We start from the raw sequence: 14,214 nt of genomic DNA, 5'->3' as shown, positions 1-14,214 counted from the left end.
TTATAAAGCATAATCGGAGTAAACTTTGTGAGCCTTTACACTTAGTTTTCTAAAAGCTTTTCTGTTATTCTTTACTCTTTCTAAAATCTATAATCTATAAGAAAATACTTTCAAAACTTTATCTGTAAGATTACACTTTTCTATAGGGAAATACTCAAAACTATTTATTTACTTTTACTAGTTGGGAGGTTCTCTTAACCGATAGAAACCATGCAAATATATGGATTCCAATGTCCCATCCTTCTAAGGAAAAAATCTCACATTGGGGAGAGGTTTCATATTCTTTCCAGGGAGTATAACGTCAGCTTAAGTGATCACTATCTCAGCCCACTATGGGCTCTCAAATCTCAATTCTATGGTGGCAGGTAGTTCTGTGGTATGAGAACTTGGAATCATACCCAACTCGGTGCTAAATACAACTCCCTTTAGTTGCTACACTTATCTTGTTGGAAATCCACTTTAAAACTCACATAAGAGTTCTTTATAAAATGAGTTACACACTTATCTGAATCAATCTGTAAATAAATTATTTTGCTTTTTGTAATCTGTAATAAATATTTAAAGTGATTTCCAAACTTATCTAGTGATCCAATGGTCAAAGCTTTACTGAAAATCTATAAATAATCTGATAATAGGATGCTTAACCCATGATTCAATCTCATGTCAAAATATCATAATAATTATGCTTGATAATGAAAAAAATGATAATTCATCTCAAAATCTGAAAATTACTGCAATGGGCATAAAAATATGAAAATAAACATGCAATTCATCTTCAAAATCTTTCAAAAACTCATAATCTTGCAAATAGCAATAATGGGTATGAACCCTAATTCAAATCTCACGGATATTCATTCAAAATCATATGAATTTGAAATTTAAAACTTGATTTTGGGCACAAGGATGGAAGAAGATCCTTTTTCATAAACTCCACATACCTTGATAGATGATTAGATAAAAAACTTAAATTATTGATTCCTAATTGAGTTCTTGCAGATGGATTCTTGATTAACGTGCCTTGGGAATCCTCAATCTTAAGCTTTCTTGAAGAATCAATTAAGGATTTTAATTTCTTGGAGAAGAGGTTTTAGAACTCTGGGGTTTTTATTTTGAAGAGAATGATGAATAATGACTACAAAGTGCTTTGAATATGATTAATCTTGTGTTTTGGATGGATTGGGGCTTGGGAATTGAAAAAAATACCCTTTCTAAACTTCTAAAAGTAACTGGAAAATATAACGTTTTTCCAATTTGGGTGGCCACCGCGACGCGCCACTATTGCAGTGGCTTACGGGAAAATGGACGAGTGGGAACTGGACTTTCTCCACGATGCGCCACCATCGCGGTTCCTCTTTGGAATGCCATTTTAGCCACTGGCGGAACGCGTTAATATCGCGTCAGGCTACTGGAATAGGACAATTAGGAATTTGGACTTCTCCACAATGTAGGGCTATCGCGGAGGTCCACTGGAATTTGACAATCATCATTTTACCCAGCTCTGCAATGTGCCAAGTGCTCAGGTGGCACACTATCAACTTAAAAATTCTCTAAATCCCCAACCAAGTATCAGATTTGGGCGAATTTAGTATCGATGGAAAGCTTATTCAATTTTCAGATGCAATGGGAGGTCTAAATCTGGAAAATTCCATACGAAATAAATATTCTTCATTTTGGAAGTTATTTCATAACATTCTAGGAATGAATTTAAGCTAGAAAAAGTATAGGTTATTACATGTTGAATCCAAGAGAATCTTGATGTTTGGCTCCAGAATCTCTTTGAAAGTGTGAACTAGGACATCATTAGAATGATGATGGTGAGGGAAATTTCTAAGCATACCCTTAAATCTTTCCCTAGCTTGGTAAATATTTTCTCTTTCTTTTCGCCTGAAACTCCAAATCTCTCTTCTCAAACGTGTTGTCTTCCCTGATGTAAAGAATTGAATAAGGAACATCCAACCCTAATTATCCTAAGAAGTGATGGAGTTTAGTGGTTTGGTATATAACCACCTCTTTGCTTCCCTAATTAGAGAAAAAGGGAAAGAGAGTCAATGTAATATTATCAGTGAATACCCAGTAAGAATATAGGTATCACTGATTTCCAGAAAGGTCTGAATATGTTGTTGTAGGTCTTCATGTGATAATCGTGAAAATTGTCCACTTGAACACAATAGATGCACCATATTTTGAATTAATTAAAACTAACCACCCACCTCTGGCTTGTGGATACAATTAGTAGCATGTTTCGTGAGTGGGATTTCCACTTTACGTAGCTTCTACTCTAGCAGGAATAGCTAGAATCACGAGAGCTAGAACACGTTGAGCATTAGGGTCAACGTGAACATTAAGATTGGGATCTCTTTAATCACCCATTTGAACTTGCTAAATTGGATAGTGAAGTACTATTGCTCTTAGCCTCTGATGAAATGCCTGTTCTGGTTCTGAATAAGGCTCTACCAATTCGTTTGCTCTTGCCAATCCATCACTTTGCTAATCTTGTAAAATTTAGCCTCTAAGATCAAGACGTTAACCCTTAAATTTACTATTAAAAACCAAAAATTTATACAATTACTAATTACTTAATTCCCTGAAAATGGTTCCAAAAACTTGTTGCGGTCTATTGCACACGCAAGTTCATGCGATCGTACAAGTAATATTGTGCCTTAGAGAGTTATATATCGTACCCACATGGAATACTTTACTAACAATTCTACTAATTTAGTTTCGACAATAATGTATTAAGTGTTTCAAAGTTTCAAAGTGATAGTGAAGATTTAATGATTAATCTTACTAATTAAGAAATATAAATATGTGATAGTGGCAATGTAAGCAAAGTTGTAAGCAATATGAGTGAGAGTTTTAGGGTTGAGACACTTTTATAAATCTTACAAATCTCTATTATTATCATAGTTTAGTTTATTATTGGGTTATTGATTCGCAAGGTTTAAAATAAGATCATCATCTCTCGATCCTCTAATCTTCTACCTAAATGTACATTAAAACTACATCGTTGAGTAGGGATGTAATAATTCATTTAAATTCATTAATTTATCATCCTGCAAGTGAACCAATCAAGGCTTCTAGGTATATCTCTATCCTAGATGCTAATTCAAATCCTTTATTCTATAAAAGAATAAGAACCTTTCTCCTTAAACTCTTCAATCTATCCTATGATTCTCCTCTCGGATTCACAAAGGAATATAGGTATATTTATTGGTGGCCATTCATCAAAATAGTAAGTACAGGAGATTAAGAATAACCCATATGATAATTCAACAACAAAATACTCTTAGACTATTGAAGTGTAATAATTTTTTTCACATCAAACCCAGAACAAGGGTGTTTAACCACTCATGTTCGAATTCGACATAAAAAATAAATAGTTAATCTGACCAAAAATTAATGTTGAAAGGATGAAGTTCCAAGAGCCCTAAAAGAAGTATCATGTGTTTTTAGCCTCTGTTGTAGGTATGACCAAAGTATTATCAATTGTGTTGAAGTGTTCCTTTTATAGTAGGACAAGTTTGACCCAGTAATAAGGCACCACTGCGTCATGGGTCTTAGTTCAGGGGGTTGAGTCTGTATCGCAGCAGTCAAAGCAGGGGACCAGGGCCTACACCGCGAGGCTATCACAGACGCTCACTGGAATTTATCTTGCGAATTAATTTGGCCTCCACATTGCAGGACTATCATGGAGGCTCACTAGAATTTTCCATCGATACCAAAGTCACATGTGGCGATGCAGAGCTCAATACGAGGAATAGCTTCCACGCCACACAGTTTATTCCTCTTTTCCTTTTTAGCTCAAAATTTCTTTCCTTGTTCCTAACTTCAAAATCATGCTTCCTAAGCCTAATCCAAGTCTTCTCATGTCCAAAAAATCATTCCCAAAGATTCAATCTTTATTTGCTTCCCATTAATGCATCCAATTATGTGTAATTTCATAATAATTCAATCGTGCATTAACTAATCATGTCCATTAGCTCAATCATTCAATTGTAATTCAAATACAATAAGAATAACATATTTTAGCTTATAAAAAAAAGTGCTATTATGGGTAAATATTGGTGATTGTACATATAAATATGCCCAAAATCAAGGGCAATTAGTCGTAATGACTCTATATAAGTTGTTAAGAGGTAGTCGTAAGGCGATCAGTGTATGGCTCAAAAGTTTCTGTCTTGAAAATAAATGGTGCATGCAAGTCATAGGGTTTGGTTACGAGTAGTATGGTATGACTCATAGCAAGACCAATGGGGTTCCTAGGGTTACTGTATAGACTAAGAATCAAGAAGGCAAGTCATAAGAAGTCGTAATGAGTCATTTAGAGGCTCGTAGCGAGTGGGTGATATTATTTTAGTATTTTAATTTAGGTCTTCTTGGTAATTTCCTATTTTTTTAACTTAGACCCCACGACCTATAAAATACAATGGGGACCAATTTATTATCCATAATACTTCAAAAACCTATCCAATTCTCTCTCAAATTCCCCATTCAAGTAAGGGTTAGGGTTTCAAGGAAAAATAGTCATCTAGGGTTCTAAGGGTGCTATCTTATTCAAATTTCTTGGTATTTAAGGTCTGTATCTCTTTCCCTACACTTGTTATTTGTTAATGGCATGAAATATTATTTATTATTCATGGTTTTGACATTGGGTTTTAAACTGTGGGTTGAGGGTTTTGAAGGTATTTGGTCGAAATGCTTTTCTTATGATTATTAAGAAATTGTTTAATAATTTGTAGATGCATTGGGGTTCATGGGAATGGTGGATTGAATAGGGGTACAATGGATTTCCTAAATTTATATGGCAATAGAGGTTCAAGGAAATCCCCAAATAATTGGTTTGTGTATGGAAATTTGTAATAACCTCAACCCACTTGCATATTTAGTTTTGAAATGTGAATTATCATTTGGTTTTGCTATTCTCTTTGAAACTAATGCATTGTACTAATAGTTAAATGGATAATAAATATAACAAAAACCTTGCGAGGTACAAAAAATCTCTTGAGCAATTTTAATAATAGAGTCCACGGGGTACGAAGGTGTAAGGCCCCACAAAATCCTAAGCTTAACTCAGTCCTTTAAAGCTTATTAAGGGGTTTCAAACTTAAAAACTTTTAGCTAAGTATTCAGACTTAGTATTATTTTAGCCTTCGTAGGTTGGTGAATCTACTTCACGACCCTCATGACTTTAAAGTAATGATTTTTAGGTTGAATCATGATCAGTAATGTCAGTGGGTGTTCTCGAACAAGTTTTGAATTTTTTGGACTTCTTTTGGATCACATCTGATAGCTCAAACCAGTGGATAGGTGCAATCTTGATGGGACGCATCGCCTATCGCATCGATGAATATTTTTCTCCAGCTCCCACTACAAGTTCCAGTGAACCGATGCGGACTCGATGCGGTGCGTTGGCCATTGCATCGATACCCATGATGCGGTGCATTGGTCTGCGCATCACTAAACCAATTTTCAGTAAAATTAAAACAACATCCAGAGGGGTAATTGGGTCATTTTCACACCCCTATTCATCCCTAAAAGCATGAAATCAAGTTATTCCTAAGGAAAAATTCATTCTTTTCTCTCAAATTGCTCTTAAGAACAAAACCCTAGAACATCAATTTCAAGATCAAATCTCAAGAACACTCTATTGATCTTCAAGCATTTAATTGTTAAGGTATGTCAATTGTTCATCCAAGGGTCCCTTCAACCCTTGGAGTTCAAGAGTCTATTTTTAAAACTTCAAGTGTATTGATTTCATGAATTTCATGTTGGGTATGATTATATGCATGATTATAATGATTTATGGGGTTTCTAATCCATGTTTTGTTACAAGTTTCATGTGGAGTTATTTGATATATGTAGAATCATGTAAATTCATGTTAAAGCCTAGAAATTGTGATGCTAATATGTTAATTAGTACTATGTGCATATACAATGCCTTCCAAGTGTTTGGGGAGTTGTTCATGTAAATTAAATAGTGAGATTATATCATGTTAGCATGTATACTAGTTCATGCCATTCAAGTGTTTGATAAAATGCCTCTATAGATGCATTATGAACAAGTGTGCATTTCTATGCTATTCAAGGTTATGTGATGCGTTAGTTTTCATGCTATCGAGTCTTGGGATATTTAATACCCGAAAATCTAGCTATTTACCTAGAGCTAGTGTCAGTTATAGAATAATCTCAGTCATGTCATGATCTGTAGTACTCCCAGTCTGTCACAGAACTAAGAAAAAACTCAGTAGACTCAATATCGGTCCAGTCCAGTTAAGACCTCAGTAAATTCAGTCAGTAAACAAAATTTAGAAGTATTTCGCCAGTCAATGAAACTCTGTGACCTCAGCCCAGTTCAGTCAGATAGCACGATCAATAACAGTTTAGTCAGGCCTAAAACAATTTAGAAATCAGTTCAGTGTCTTTCAATTTGGAGTAGGATTCAGTACTGAGTGAGCCTAGGGATGAGGGCTCACCTATTAGCTAGGAATGGGTCCATAGAAGTAATCCCTAAGTTCCAGAACTACGTAGCCATCATAGGTCATGATATGTCACCTGTTAGATAGAAATGACATACTCAGGGATCACCCGCTAGTTAGGATTGATCTCAAGGGTCACCCGCTAGACTAGGATTGACCCTATAACTAGTTTTCTTTACCCGTGGCACGGTGTTGACACCCTTCCAACTGGGTTATAGGTTGGGCCCCAATCTATTAAAAAAGGGGTATGTCAGTTAGAATATTACCTCCCACAGTCTCAGTTTCAAATTCAGTCTCAGTATATAACTCAGTTTAGTTCTACAAATTCAGGACTGTTAGATACAGTTACTCAGCTCAGTATATAACTCTGACCAGCTCTTAAGAATTGGGACTATCAAATATAGTCACTCAATTATCAGATACACAGTATTAGTAAACTCAGATATCAGTAAATCAATAATTTAGAACTCAGTATCTAGTGTTATCATAATCTCAGTTACAATTTAAGTATTCATGCATGTACTCTTATTCAGTTATACTCATATCATTTATTCAGTATTGTTCATACATATAAACCCATGCATCTCAGCCTACCTCACTTAGCATACCAGTACATTCAAATTACTGACGTATACCTTTCTTTTGCGCTATGATGTCTAATATCATAGGTTCAGGCACACGGGCTCCCGATCATACTTAGCAACCCGATCTATCAGTAGCAGACTTAGTGATGAGTCCTCATAGTTCCATGACAGACTTATTGTTTTAGTATTTTAGTACTCAGTTTATTTTAGTAGCCGAAGTTTGTTGGGGACTTTTCCCATCAACTCCTTGTTCAGACAGTAGAGGCTTTTCAGACTAGAGTATTTCAAATAAATGTACCAATATTTAGTTTTTAGTATTCAGTATTTACTTTTAGTTTGAACCTTATGGCAAGTTTTCGCCTAATTTTCACATGATAGAATTATTATTCAGTTATTGCAGCAGGTACCAGTCATGGTTTAGCTTGTGATCCCTCAGGATTATGAGCACTATGTTGCATCCGGAGTATAGACTCGGGCCATTAAAAACTTGGTATCAGAGCCTAAGGTTCAACAGAGTCCTAAAAAGTCTGAAAGCCGCACCAAGTAGAGTCTTGTGCATGGGTGTGTAGCGCGCCACACTTATGGACAGGAGTTTAAAAGATATTTTTAGGAAAAGTTTCCCTTCTTTCAGTATTTATGTCGTGCTAGTGAGCTTGAACTTAAGTAAGACTCTCAATATGATCGATTCCCTCTTTTTCATTTATAGAACATGCCTACCAAAAATACTAATGATAGAAGAACAAAAAATCAGTCAGCACCTCAGCCCGTTTAGGCAGATCCCTTGGACGAACATATCTCCCACGCAAAATTTAGAGTTGCGTTCACTACTTTAACCAATTTAGTAGTTTCTTAGAATAACATATAGACTATTATCCTATCTATACTTTTGATTCACGATCAGCCGAATGAGAAAAGGGAGCATGGGAAGAAGGAGAGAAAGAATAAGAGGGCAAGAACAAGAAGTTTTTAGCCAAGTTCAGAGGGTAGTAACCGCTCCTAATTCCATCAGAGATTCTCATACCCAGTTCCACCATCAGTCAGAGCGCCAGTGCTTAAGTCTAAGAATGACAGTCGAGATGGAGCACCAGGCTCTAAGTCACAAGGTAGTAGAAAGGGTGTTCGTACTAATCCGCTTTGTGGAGAATGTGGTAAGAACCATAAGAGAGTGTGTAGAGTTGGCAGTGATATTTGATTTGGGTGTGTCAAGCTAGGCCAGAGAGTCAGAGATTGTCCTCAGTCGGGTTCACAAGGTCAGTCTAATCGTCCTTCAGCTCAGTTCGATCACTCGAATCAATAGAGTACCACTTCCAGTTCCACCAGTGGGCAATGCCTAAATAAGTTTTATGAACTTCAGTCCAGACAAAATCAGGAAGGTTCTCCTAATGTGGTTACAGGTACATTCAGATTTCATTGTGTAACTCCTTAATTTAGATCTGTTGATAAAATCCAAGATGTTGATTTCCTATTCATCAGGACTCAGTTAAGTGTCAAGTGCAGCATAGTGTTTCATGATAAAGAAAGATTGTTGCATGCTTGTTTTACACAAGGCAGTAGTTAAGAAGATAGGCTTGAATGTTATGTTGATGTGTAAGTGGCTAAATGTATTTCAAAGATTTGAGTAGGTTTGAATATAGTGGGAGAATTTAGTCCAGATCAGACCTCAATAGGTAGAGTTATCAGGACCCAGTATTCAGTTCGCAATTACAGTCTTAGTTACAGTCTCAGTCACAGCCTCAGTCTAATAATTAGATTAGAAACTCAGTTCAGTTTCAGGTTTGCTTGACCATAGCATACAGTTATCAATTATTCAGTTATTATTATTTTAGTACCTCAGTTTATAGAATATTTCAGAATCTTGTTATATGTGTAACACCCCTAAAATGGGTCCGTAGCGTTACACGGTGCTTGAGGCTATGCGTATCCCCAACCTAACCTTTGAGCTATTTTCATTCAGTTCAACATGAATCAACGGGGTTTCCATAAATAACCCTCAAATATCAACAGAGTAATCATCATCCAAGAATAAAACAATTTCAGAAAGATAACAAAATACGACTTATTAGTCAACTCCCAACATCTATACTAGTCTAACAAGCCTCTAAGAAATTCAATAAAACCAACGAACCACTGAGACATGCCCCAACTGAATCATACTCAGTTATCAAATGTAAATAATTCCGTGAAACCAAAATCAGACATCACGTCCTCGGAACATGAGGACTCACCACGACAGAGGATGTAGAACAGCATGCGTGAAGAATTACTATTGAGCCTAGAACTGAGCACCTGAACATACATTCTGAGAAAATACAGCCCACATCCGAAGATGTGGGTCAGTACCATGGAAAGGAACCAAGTATATGGGTGTGTATGCAGTTTTATAAACATCATCATCATAAATATTTATAAGAAATATGCAAGATGTATGAAAGACTCACATAGCCCGAAGAAAATCATCATAATCATGAGAGGATGAAATAAGTATAATAACATATGTGAGTCATCATATAATTTTTCAATCACTTTCAGTTCATCAAGAAAATCAATTCTCATAATGTAAATATCATTTAAATCTTTCGAAAGAATAACTTTCACAATTCCACTTTCAAATCACTTCACCATTCACCATAGACACAAGGAAACACACACACACTAGGGGATCCTATAACCGACATAAACCATGTGAGCTACATGGATTCCAACGTACAACCCACGTTGGGGAGAGCCGTCCTATCCTTACCATCGGAGTAGGACTATCGATATCAAATTCACACAAACTAGTGATCACTATATAAATCAGCCTCAGGCTTACTTCTACGGGGGCACGTAGTTCTAGGGAACTAAGGCCGCTTTATACCTCACACTCGGTGCTCAAGATTTCTCCCGGACTTAGCTCAGTTTATTTCAAAGACAATCCACTATAAAACAATTTCAGTAATATATAAATATACATCGAGAGCCATCATGCTTCCCATCTATCAAAATCAACCACGTTGTGGATTTCTTTCACACTCGAGTTCGAAACAACACCATTAAGACCAAAAGGTCAAATCATTCAAAATATCTCAAATATTCAACATCAACGTGCTTATAACACACTTTCTCAAAAAAATACAATTCCCAATGGGGATTTATGACCCAACTATCAAAATCATGATAAATATCGTTCAAGATTCATGCTTTATATCTCCACACATATAAATTCATCTTTCAAAATCATAAACATCAAGATTTCATAAAAAATCATCATAAGATATGGGTTCATGCTTCAAATTCGTAAAAATCAAATAAAAATTATGCCTTTGTAAAGAAAATTATTTTTGGGCACAAGAACGAAAGAGAGTTCTTGTTTAAAAACCCCACATGCCTTGAATGATGAACTTTAGATCGATACTCATTTTTGAGATGTTAATCGTGCCCTTGAATGATGGTTCTTGGAGTTCTTGAACTAGGAACTTGGAATCTTGAATAAATTTGCAGAATTAATGGTGAACTTTGGAGGTTCTTGAAGTTGGATGTAGGAGCTTAGGGTTTTCTTTTTGAGTGAATTCGATGAAATATAATATATAATGCTTGTAATAGGCTTTAATATAGGGTTTGGATGGATTTTGGATGAGGGGGAATAACCAAAACGCCCCTAAAAAATCAAATAACTCTCGAATATGTCCTTTGGTAGACTGTTTTGATAGTCTGAAGTAGATCAACGATAACATTTTACTCCGATATCCAAATTGGATGAAACAAATTTCATTAGAAAGAGGACTCTCATATCTTTCCTTTGATATATAGTATCTCACCCAAATCATTGTGTATGAGGATTTATGATCATTTGAAGTTGACCCAAAAATTTGCTTTTGTTAGGCTGAAGTAGATCGACCATAACTTTTTTCTCCGATAGACAAATTGGATGAAACAAATTTCATTGGAAAGAGGACTCGCAGAGATTTCCGTTGAAATATAGTAGATCACCCAGATCATTATGTACAAGGAGTTATGATCATTTAAAGTTGGAGCAAAAATACGCCAGGCCTCAGTACTTTTTCTTGCACGTTTTACAGTTCACTACTATTCATGGTTCAATCAGAATGTTCATAACTCGTCGCTCGGGTGTCCGTTTTGGATGATCCACATATCGTTGGAAATACTATTCGATAATCTACGCAATGGTGGGTCATAATCTAAGACATTCTGCATGGAAAATTTATAATTCGTTCTAGAAGATAGAACCCAACACGTTTACGCACAAAATTTCAATGAAAAATTTCTCGGGGTATTACATCATCCCCCCTGAAAACATTTGTCCTCGAATGATGCTAGACATGCCAAGATTAGATAGGGAATAGATAATACAGCTGAAACCATTTGTTAGACTCATCACCACATCGTTTCTCACTCCGAATGCAACATAGAATGAATAAATTCAAGAAACTACAGCTGAACACATAATAAATGACAGCTAAACCGCTGCAACTTTTATCCAAAGTGCATGATTTAGAAAAGAACGGTACCTTCGGCTTGATCGGAGTTCGCAAAAAATAGGTGCGGGTACTTGGATCACATATCCACCTCAGCTTCCCAAGTTGCACCCTCAACAGATTAGTTTCGCCACAACACCTTGACCAAGGAAACTTCTTTGTTCCTTAGTCTTCAGACACTGAAATCAAGAATCTCAGCAGGAATCTCATCAAAAGAAAGATTTTCTTGAATGTCAGCACTTACAGAGGAATCCACTACCACAGCATCACTAATATGCTTTCTCAGCATGGAGACATGGAATATCGGATGAACAGAGGACAACTCGAAAGGCAAATTGACCTCATAAGCTACCTTACCAACACGGCTAAGAATTTTGTAAGGACCAACATAACGGGGACTAAGCTTCCCCTTCTTTCCGAATATCTTCACCCCCCTTATGGGTGAAATTTTCAGATACACTAGGTCACCAACTTCAAACTCAAGGTCTTTCCTTCTAACATTCGTATATGACTTCTGATGACTCTGCGCAGTTTCAACCTTTCCCTAATCAACTTAACTTTTTACATAGCCTCGAATACCGATTCAGGTCCACTCACAGCCGCTTCACCCACCTCAAACTAACCTATGGGTGATCTACACTTCCTCCCATACAAGGCTTCAAACGGAGCCATGCCAATACTAGAGTGAAAGCTATTATTATAAGCAAACTCTATCAACGGTAAGTGATCATCCCAACTTTCCTTAAAGTAAAGTGCACAAGCTCTCAATATATCCTCTAAGGTCTAGATGGTCCACTCAGCCTGACCATTGGTCTACGGATGAAAAGCAGAACTCAAAAGCACTTGGGTACCAAGACCCTTCTGAAAAGCTTTCCAAAATTGCGAAGTGAACTGAGTACCCCTATCTGAAATGATAGACAAGGGAACTCCATACAGTCTAACTAGTTCTCGGATATCCAATCTAGCGTAATCCTCAGCAGTATATGAAGTATGAACAGAAATGAGCAGACTTAGTCAATCTATGAACCACAACCTAAATGGAATCATGATGGCATCGGGAAGGAGGTAAACCAATCACGAAGTTCATATTTATCTCTTCCCACTTCCAGGTGGGAATACTAAACTCTTGTATGATACCACCAGGTCTTTGGTGTTCAAGCCTAACCTGTTGGCATGTTGCACACTTATTTACAAATGCTGCTATATCTTTCTTCATGCCACTCCACCAATAGATTTCCCGCAAGTCTCAGTACATCTTGGAGGCACCAGGATGAATATAATATCGCGCCTCGTGTTCTTCAGCCATAATCCTCTGTCTTAGATCATCAACATTCGGGACACACAATCTACCCTGCAATCTCAATACACCAACTCCCCCTTGGGAGAAAACCTCTACTTTTTGGTCCTTGACTGACTCCTTCAGTCTGACCAAACTAGCATCTAAGTATTGCTTTTCCTTCACTTCCGAAACCAAGAACGATTCGGAACTACTCTGAACCCCTATACTACCTTCAGCAGAGTCAAACAACTTAACCCCAATCTAGCCAAATGATGTACATCACGAGCCAACTCTTTCTTACCTTCTACCACATATGAAACACTACCCATGGACACTCTACTTAGTGTATCTGCCATAATATTGGCCTTGCTTGGATGGTACAGCACACTCATATCATAGTCCTTTCACAATTCTAAGCATCATCTCTGCCTAAGATTGAATTCTCTATGGGTAAAGACATACTGTAGACTCTTAAGATCAGTGAAAACATCAACAAGGACACCATACAAATAGTGTCTCCAAATTTTCAAAGCAAACACAACAGCAACCAACTCAAGGTCATGGGTGGGGTAATTTTTCTCATAGGATTTCAACTGTCTAGAAGCATAAGCTATCACCTTACCTTTATGCATCAATACACAAACCAACCCAACTCTCAAAGCATCACAGTACACCACAAAACCATCAACTCCATCAGGCCAAGTCAAAGCAGGGGCTGAAGTGAGTCGAGTCTTCAACTCCTGAAAACTCTTCTCACAAGATTCAGAACACAAGAACTTCACTTTCTTTTGGGTCAACCGAGTCATAGGAGATGCTATAGAGGAGAAACCCTCAACAAAATGGCGGTAATATCCAGCTAAACCCATGAAACTTCAGATATCAATCAGAGAAATAGGTCTAGGCCAATTTCTAACAGCTTCGGTCTTTTGGGGATCAACTCTAATACCCTCAGAAGAAATGATATGACCAAGAAAATTAACTGACCATAGGCAAAACTCATACTTACTGAACTTGGAAAACAACTTGTGATCTTATAGGGTTTGCAAGACAGTTCGGAGATGATCAGAATGTTCATCCTCACTACCGGAGTACACCAGTATATCATCAATGAACACTATGACAAACATATCCAGATATGGTCTGAACAATCGATTCATGAGGTCCATGAAAGCTACTGGGGCATAAGTTAACCCGAGAGACACAACAAGAAACTCAAAATGGCCATAAATAGTTCGAAAAGCGGTTTTTGGGATGTCACACTATCTAACTTTGAGTTGATGATAGCCGGAACGAAGGTCTATCTTTGAGAAATAACTTGCACCTTGCAATTGGTCAAAGAAATCATTTATTCTTGGAAAGGGGTACTTATTTATTACAGTGACTTTATTCAGTTGGCGGTA

The 14,214-nt window shown here is 36.9% G+C and overlaps 1 non-coding gene across 1 annotated transcript; it reads left to right on the top strand.

The window, feature by feature from the left end:
* Positions 1-1,806: 1,806 nt before the first annotated feature.
* LOC124897348 lies at positions 1,807-1,913 on the top strand. Its single transcript, XR_007054070.1, has one exon. It is a non-coding gene; the product is annotated as a small nucleolar RNA R71 (small nucleolar RNA).
* The last annotated feature ends 12,301 nt before the right edge of the window (positions 1,914-14,214 follow it).

The sequence above is a fragment of the Capsicum annuum genome, chromosome 3 (assembly GCF_002878395.1).
Source record: "Capsicum annuum cultivar UCD-10X-F1 chromosome 3, UCD10Xv1.1, whole genome shotgun sequence".
NCBI lineage: Eukaryota > Viridiplantae > Streptophyta > Magnoliopsida > Solanales > Solanaceae > Capsicum > Capsicum annuum.
Note: the sequence above shows the minus strand (reverse complement) of the source record. Positions and strands in the feature narration are given on the sequence as shown.